The sequence below is a fragment of the Nuphar pumila genome, chromosome 14 (assembly GCF_984573655.1).
Source record: "Nuphar pumila chromosome 14, dmNupPumi1.hap1.1, whole genome shotgun sequence".
NCBI lineage: Eukaryota > Viridiplantae > Streptophyta > Magnoliopsida > Nymphaeales > Nymphaeaceae > Nuphar > Nuphar pumila.
The window spans coordinates 52,324,996-52,332,609 of NC_143262.1; the positions used below are offsets into that span (position 1 = coordinate 52,324,996).

The window sequence follows — 7,614 nt, forward strand, 5'->3', positions numbered from 1 at the left end:
GTGTTCTGCAATTTCCAATTATGCACTTCCGATTACGCATTTATATTACGTCATCGTGTCGTATGATGTCAAGGCTCCATGCTTTCTGGAATTTTTAATTATGCACTTCCGATTATGCATTTACTTACGCCATCGCGTTGAATGACGACAAGGCTCTTGCTTTCTGAATATATATATATATATATATATATATATATATATATATATATATAATATTTCGTTCGGTTAAACTCTCTGAACACTAGTATATGCATTTCCTTTATGCCGCCACCATATAAAGCACATGCTTCTCCTTATATTACATATATGGTACATAAATGAGTATTCAAATAGAGATCAACTCCAAATCGCCAATGTGATTCCCTTACTGCTTCTTGTTTAAGATTCTGTTTGACGAATAAAGCCCCTATTGGAAAGGCTTCGCTTTTCGGCAAAATGCTCTTTTCGTAAATACTAAGTCATTTACGTATGGCTTGGCTATGGCTCAAGGTTTCAAACGACCATGATGGATGCAAGGTACGCACAACGGTGCACATTCATTTATCGAGTTAAGCGTAGTGATTTTCTGCCAAAGAGGGGAGATGCCGCTGAAATGGATAAAAGAAACGCACGCTTTCTCCATCAAAGAGATGAAGTGTTGTAGAAATTTCTAGAGAAAGCTAGAAATAGCTCGAAAAGAACGTAGCAGGATACTCCATCATATGGTGGAGTGCTACCCAGTCCATGGAACACTTTCTACGATGTAAAAATGATCGTCGCACTCCTGTCTTTGGAGCAGAGGAGGTGCTGGCAAAATAGTTGGCAGAAGAGCTATCGAAATTGGTTGAACGACATAATGATGTCCATTGTTGGAACAATGTCAGAATGGCTCGTCTCCCAAATACCTGTAAGGGCACCTTGCTCGTAAGGGCCGCTGAGCCAGAGTAGAGGTTGAGCCTTGTCTAGGTTTGGGCTCATTACATAAAAATACGCCGAGCAAGCGATACATTATAATCGTATCATATGCATGCTCATCGAGAGTCTGATACACAACTAGACTCGTAAGGGCTGCAGAGCCAGAGTACGTTGTTCACCTAAAAGAGGTGAGATGCTCGTGATGGCCGTAGTGCCGAAAGCAGAGTCAAACATGCATATGAATCAAATGAAAAGACATTGCGGTTGATGACCGTGTTAGGGGCACACTGAACGAGGTCGGGTACATACTCCTCAACGGCTTCCCTATAGGCATGCCTTAATTAGCTTGTCAGACCGGCAAACCCCTTCAAAATTTCTCACTGAGGAAGATGGTGATGATGCAACCTTGAGTGACTTATATTACCTTCGAACCTGATAGAGTTCATGATGGCCTCCGTCACTTAGAAGTATGGAAGTCATGGTTATCCTTAAATTCTAAGTATTGAACCCAACTACTGTAGTAGCATAATGCATTTGAGTACCTAATAGAGATTTCTTCTAGTATGATTATACCGTTCTACTAGGGGGATGGAGTCAATAGGCCTCTGGGGTATCTAAAAATACATACAATAATCAACCCCCAGATCGTCGTGTTAGTACTCAGATATATCTCAGTTAAGCTCAGGAGGAGGGGTTAATTATCGAAATAAAGCATTAGCTTAGGTTCAGAGATGCTTGAATGTATGAGTGGATGGACGTTATTGAGTCAGTCCTACATAACCTTTGTGAAGGTGTCGTGATTGGTATATGACTGAACCGACTGGGTGAAGAGCCATATCGTATCCGCACGAGTAAGCGAAGCTCGAAGAGCTGTCTTTAGATGCGTGGAATACGGATGTGCCAAGTGTAAAGACTTGAGCTAGACATCCCTTGGATACCTAGAAGATGTCAAGGCTAAGTCATGGAGACTTAAACGGTTATTCAAAACACAGTTCTAAAGAGGATCGCGCTAAGTCATGAAGACTCTAGCGGATGTTCAACTCATAGCCTTAAGGAGGCTCTTGTGATATACGCTAAGCCACAGAGGCTTGAGCGTCGTTATTACGAATGGTGACCCTGAGTGGTCAAACGTATTTACTTGAGTTGAATGAATGTGCAATTACTTGCTTACCAGACCATCAGTGGTTCTGACCCCGTTTAATGAGGATTTCAGGTGTTGAACCTGCGTTGCGATATGCGGAGCAAGGCAGCATCGATTTCGAGGGTTTCTCTAGACAGAGTTGTACTGCCTCATTTTATTGAACCAATATTGCTTTTCCAAGCAGTTATGTTGTAATAAACATGTGGGTTTCAATAAAATGTAACACTTTGGTGGTCAATGAGTTGCTTGGCCACATACATGTAACGTGCTCAGGGTTTTCTAAAATTGATGACTCATTATCGTCTGATTCTGCTGCTAAAAGCTTTTCTAAGTTTCACTGCAAAAGAAAAAAAAAAGAAAAAGAAATTCATGAAAATTTCAACTTAGCTTTGTTTTAGAAATCCGGGGCATTATAGTTCCTACCTTGTGGAGATAACTATAAATCGAATGACTCATTCCATCATTGGTGGGCGTCAAAGGGGGATTTGTCGGCCATCTCTTTTTACGGTCCTCTCTTCTTCTTAATTTTCGTTAGGCAGTATGAAAAAAATCAATGACGCACAAACATTCCAACAAGTGCCATTAAAGTGTTGTGAGTATCTTTCCATGTCATCATGTTATTGTTGAAGAACGTATGTCATCGTGAGTGTCATTAAGGCATTGTTTTGTTATTGCAGGTAGATTATATTGTTTCAACGGTTGGAAACTTGAAAACATTTGTAAGACGTTGTGACCTGTTGACAAGAATGCTTGGTTACAAATGCGAGTAAGGGTCTCTACCCCACCTGATATCGTCCATTCACTGAGTATATGCAATGTAACACAAATTGCGGTTGTAGTAACATGTATATTGTTTTGTGAGATATTATTTCATTTGTAATATATTATGTTGAATTGGCGTATATCAATTTGTAAGATATTGTGTATTTTCTACTGTCGATTTATAAAATATTGTTTTGTTTGTTGATGTCGATTTGTAATATTATGTTGAATTGTCGTATATCGATTTATAAGCTATTATGTGTTTTATAGTGACGATATGTGAGATATTGTTTTGGTTGTTAATATCGACTTGTAATATATTATGTTGAATTGTCGTATATTGATTTGTAAGATATTATGCGTTTTCTATTATCGATTTTTGAGATCTCATTTTGTTTGTTAATATCGATTTGTAATATATTATGTTGTCGTATATCGATTTGTAAGATATTATGTATTTTCTACTGTCAATTTGTGAGATATTGTTTTGTTTGCTACTATCAATTTGTAATATATTATGTTGAATTATCATTTATCAATTTGTAAGATATTATGTGTTTTCTTGTGTCAATTTGTTAGATATGGTGTTGTTTCTTAATATCGATTTATAAGCTATTATGCTTAACTAATCAGTAGTCGTTGTTATATGCATATTGAATGAATCGTAGTAAATGTATGCGCTGGCTAACGCAAATTAATATTTGGCACAAGACAGTGTTGAGCATATCAACTAGTTGCAGTGAAGATGACGTATCTCAATCATTGGGAAGTCATGGTGCAACAACCATTCGTACTATCGACGCACATGAAAAATTGAATATGTGCACTAATGATGCACATGATAAGAAGGGTGTTGGCATTGGATTCACTCTTGACTTGAATATTCCACCAGATGAAATATAAATCGATAATGCGGTCGACGATCATGACAGTGCACTTGACAAAGGTGTAGGAACCTCAAGTCTACATGGTAGTACACTTGACTTTGTTCCCATAGAGGGAATGCAGTTTAATAATAAAGAATCTGCAAACAAATTTTACAATGATTATGCCTTAAAACTTGGCTTCAGTGTTAGAAGGTATTCTTGGGCAAAAAATGCACAGGTGTCTTGGGGAGAAAGGCATATGTTTATTCTAAGAAAGGTTGGAAAAAGTCAAGTGCAAATCCAATAAGGAGCAAGTCAGATTCAAGATGCGGTTGTCCAGCGAGAATGGTGTTAAGAAGACCTCGAATGGGAAATATGTAGAATTTCAAATCCGGATATAATCTAGCTCCATCTTATATTAGAACTATTAGAAAATAGATAGGTACATCAGTTTTTCTACGAAATAAATGAAACAAGCGACGTCAGATATGTCTCTGGCCCAACTCTGACTTTATTTAGAGGGTGTTTGTTACACTGCTTCTACTCAAGGGAAGCCTTTTTCTTTTGAAAGGACTAGTTTGGAGGGAAAGTGCTTTCCCAGGGGAGGTATATTAACAACCCATTTAGACAAAAAAAGTTGATTTTTGCATTTATTACATGGGTTTCCTATATATTTCTCATAAGCATGTTTGTTTCATCGATTGTAGGAAAGATGCCTATTTCCTATGAAAGAGCCACACATTCTGACCCGAATCTGGGTAACTTTGACATTATTTTATTTAAATCAAACCTGGATTCAGATATAATAATATCGCAACCAGTTTCAAGGGCGAGGATCGCTCTCTCTCTCTCATGTGTAGGGTTTAGGGAGGGAGATGTTGAAGCAAGATACACCATGAGAGTCCCTCATTGCCCGCTCTATCTCCTCTCCCCCACCATCAAAACCACAAGACGCCCAGGAATCTCCAGTTCTTTCCACTTCTCCCACTACACAAATCCTTCCTCATCATGTCGATTTGTCAAAAGTCTTCTTCTTCTTCTTCCCCACAATGAGAATTCATTCGTTCATGGCCTTTAGTCTCCTTTAATGGCGTGGGGTCCTTCTTTCTTCCTCTCCAAGATCCCTTTCAAAAGCCGAAGGCTGTCGGTCAGGATTTTTCATCCTACTCCCCAAAACCTTAACCCGAGTAAAATCCCTGATCCCAATTCTTTCCCTTTTGTTTGTTGAATCAGCCATGCCCTTGTTCTAATCTCGGAAGAACCTCTTCTTTGTCGTTTAATCGAGCTCATTATCGGTTGCCATCCCTATATTTCGATCACCATGTTCAGAAATTGGATTATACTGTTTTGAAGAGGTGTTTCTCTTCCAGCTCCAGAGACGTCGGCTCGATAGATCCCTTTGAGGTATATCGTCGTCTGTGCAATTTGGAGAAGGGCGACAAGCAAACGAAGTTGGACTGGCAAGCGCTTGTCAAGATCTTCCGCTCGTTCGCAAAGTCCGCGCGGGCTTGCGATCAGGCCCTTGCCGTCTACATCAGCAGGTCATTCTTCCCCACCACTGCTAAGAAGTTCAGGGCTCTCTTCCTTAGCAAATGCCCAGATGACGTCGCGAGGCATCACATTGATTCCTCTTCCCCATATTTGTGGACTTCTGTCTAGAAGAGTTCCTCGATGAGATCAAGTGCTTCCATGCATTGGTTGAATCTGCAGACCTGACAAAGCCATACACATGGTTCCCCTTTGCTCGGGCAATGCAAAGGATGATCATCTATCATTGCGGGCCGACGAACAATGGCAAAATGTACAATGCCCTCCAGAGGTTCATGGAGGCGAAGAAGGGGATCTACTGCAGTCCACTACGTCTCCTCGCTATGGAGGTCTTTGACAAGGTAAACACTTTAGGGGTGTACTATAGTCTTCATACTGGCCAGAAGAAGAAAAGTGTCCCCTTCTCAAACCATGTGGCCTGTACGGTAGAGATGGTGTCAGTGGATGAGCCATATGATGTTGATACAATTGATGAAATTCAGATAATGGCTGACCCTTATAGAGGGTATGCTTGGACTCGGACATTGCTGGGATTGAAAGCAAATGAGATTCACCTGTGCGGGGATCCTAGTGTTCTAAAGATTGTAAGGAAGATTTGTTTAGAGACATGCAATGAATTGGTTGACCACCATTATGATCGGTTTAAGCCTTTGGTGGTGGAGGCAAAGTCCCTTTAAGGGGATCTCCGGAATATGTGATTTGGAGATTGTGCGATAGCATTCTCCAGAAGAGAGATATTTGAGGTGAAATTGGCTATTGAGTTCATGAGTCATCGATGATGTGTTATCTATGGGGCTCTTCCACCAGACATAAGGAGGCTCCAGGCCAGTCACTTCAATGATCAGGATAATGAGTATGATGTGCTTGTGGCCAGTGATGTTGTGGGAATGAGGTTGAATCTTAATATTTGGAGGGTGATTTTCTATGGTTTGTCAAAGTATAATGAGGACAAGATACTCCCTGTTGTTGCTTCGCAAGGGAAGCAAATTGCAGGGAGGGCAGGAAGGAGAGGAAGCATATACCCTGATGGACTGACGACCACTCTGCACTTGGATGATCTCTGATTTTTTATTAAATGTCTGCATCAGCCATTTTATGAAGTTAAGCATGTTGGGCTCTTTCCTTTCTATGAACAACTGGAGTTGTTTGTTGGGCAGACACCCAGTGTAACTTTCTGTGAGTTTCTTCAGAAGTTTGAAGAGAATTGTCGTTTGGATAGATCCTACTTCCTTTCGAAGCAGGACCATATAAAGAAGGTGGCACAAATGTTGGAGAGGGTCGAGGGATTGTCCTTAGAGGACCGATTCAATTTCTGCTTTGCTCCAGTGAATGTGAGGGACCCTAAGGCTATGTTTTATCTCCTGAAATTTGCTTCTTCCTATAGCAAAAACCGTCAAGTTGGCCTACCAATGGGTATGCCCAAGGGCTCTGCTAAAAATGATTCAGAGCTCTTGGACCTTGAGACTAGACATCAAGTTTTGTCCATGTATCTTTGGCTATTCCACCATTTCAAGCATGAGACTTTTCCATTCTTTAAGAAAGTTGAAATAATGGCAACAAACATTGCGGAGTTGCTTGCTAAATCTCTTGCTAATGCTTGTTGGAAACCTGAGACGAGACATGCAAGTCAAAAGAAAACTAATACCTCAAAAGGTCATAAAAGACCAAGATCACATATTTTTCATTCAGAAGTCTTCGTAACACCATTCTCGCAACTACTATTGAATTCTAATATAATTCAGAAATAAGAAAATGGCTTTACGACAAAGACCCAACTACTATTGAATTCTAATATAATTCAGAACAGAAATTTAATATCAGAGAATTTTGCCGCCACCTTTTTTTTAAAACTGGTAAACCCGAGGCAAAAAATCAGAAATGTGCAATAAAGAATCTATTCTGAATAAAATTCAATTAGTAAGAGGTACGTTATTTTGAAAATAACGTGTTTTCTTTTCAGAATTATGAGGAAATAGACAAACAGTACAAAACAGAGATGAAAATGAGTTCAAAGATGATATTAGTTAATCAAGACAAATATGGGATCTCGTCCAGATCAGAATCTGATCTAACGTCAATATGCAAATGAGTTTGTCGTGATCCTTTTCAAATCTTGAAATGACGCATAGATCAAAATACTCATTCAGTTTAATGTTGTGTTGTAGGTTAGTTTTTTTTAGTATGGATTGGTTATGATATTTACGTAGAATGGTCGGCCACTATTGTGTTGAGCTTGCTATAATGAAAATCAAAGGATGCACTTGCGCTTGTGGATGAAAGCTGATGAAGGCCACCATTGCACTTGCGACAATGAAAGTTGAAGTTATTTGATTCTTGTTTTTTAGGAGAATGAATTATGTATATAATAGGGAATGAAATTGTTTGATTTTTGTTTTTTGAGTT

General features: G+C 39.4%; 1 pseudogene; it reads left to right on the top strand.

Moving 5' to 3' along the window:
* The first annotated feature begins 502 nt into the window (after positions 1-502).
* LOC149816817 (DExH-box ATP-dependent RNA helicase DExH18, mitochondrial pseudogene) lies at positions 503-6,959 on the top strand (annotated as a pseudogene).
* The last annotated feature ends 655 nt before the right edge of the window (positions 6,960-7,614 follow it).